Source organism: Rhagoletis pomonella, unplaced genomic scaffold (assembly GCF_013731165.1).
Source record: "Rhagoletis pomonella isolate Grant_MI unplaced genomic scaffold, Rhpom_1.0 Rhpom_scaffold_00006, whole genome shotgun sequence".
In the NCBI taxonomy this organism is placed as follows: Eukaryota; Metazoa; Arthropoda; class Insecta; order Diptera; family Tephritidae; genus Rhagoletis; species Rhagoletis pomonella.
In genome coordinates, this window is record NW_023458560.1 from 76,574,346 (window position 1) to 76,575,747 (window position 1,402).

Genomic DNA, 1,402 nt, shown 5'->3' on the forward strand with positions numbered 1-1,402 from the left:
TGAATTGTTGAAATCAGCAATATCGTCCAACCGACCTCTCCTACAATTATGGACAATCGAAAAGCAAGCAAATAGTAAAATTTCTTCAAGCTCTTATAAATTTGGACTCTGTGGTGGATAACTACATCACTGATAGATAGCTATATGTGTATGTATGTAGATATCAGTAAGAAGTGTGCACTGCAATCTAGCTCTTCACAGGTACCTATGTATATAGTTCAAAAGAAATTGGAATCCCTACAACCCACAAGTTTATTTTGCCTGGTGTAATCCTACGCCAGGATTTACCGACTAGAAGTTTGCCGACCAGGATCAATCTTTGACATTATTGTTGTTGTAGCGTTGTTGTAGGCTCAACTAACGGGAGACCCAGGAAGCGTGCAGCTTCAATGGGGTTTGTCCATAGGGACAGGGCAGCGGCAGTGTATTCACGAGGCAGCATAGCCACGCGAATGCCTTTGAGGGCCACCTCCTTCGCCTGTTCCTGGCCGGAAGTTCCACCCAGGTTTCTGAACCATGATCCCGGAGGGGTGCTTGCTTCCTCAGACGCTTACTTGAAGGCGCCACTGGTTTCTCGATCTGCCTGCTACGTTTCGATGCTGATACTTCACTTGTGTTTGTGCCTCTAGGTTCCCCGCCTCTCCGACAATCGGCGGGCGCGGGTCTTTTGTGCAATGATGGCCCGAGCTTCATCTTCCCCTACTCCAGGTAGCGAAGGTACCACTTGAATCCAGAGCCGCCCAAACCAGCTCGGCGGTGGTCGTCAAACATGCTCGGATGACCCGTTGGGGGTAATTGAGGAGGTCTGCACCTACGCTACTTCTTTATCTGAGTCAGTGACCCCTCGCGGTGCCTGCTACTGGAGTGATGCCTTCTCAGTGACTGACTTCGATTTTAAGCTCGGTGCTGGCTCCTTGAGCGGAGTGGGGTAATTCGTTATCTGCGTAAACGGTTTTACATACATATATATGTACATAAAACCATATCTTCAAATTCAGCTACCAACTCATGACTCCTACCAACGTCAACGCAAACCTAAGCACATATCGTCGTTTAAAGTGCAAAACCGCATATCAACAAAATGTAAAACCGCGTATCAAGATAATGCAAGACCGCGTATGCGAAATCTGTTGGGTTTTGATTTTTACGTAAAAATCGTATAGCAGTGCAAAGTATGCATAACTGGGCTATAAGGATTGAGCCAAGAGCTTGTGTGAGCAAATCCAATTTTTGGCAAAACATGTCAGTCACGCGGTACTTTAAACGACGATATATACATATGTCATTATGCTTTGGTACAAAACGGCAAACAACTAGAGTTAAGTAGTTTAAGGATTAAGTGAAATGAAAAGTGTAATCCCTCTGAAATGTGTACTCAATAAAAATACATTTGCCCGTAGTC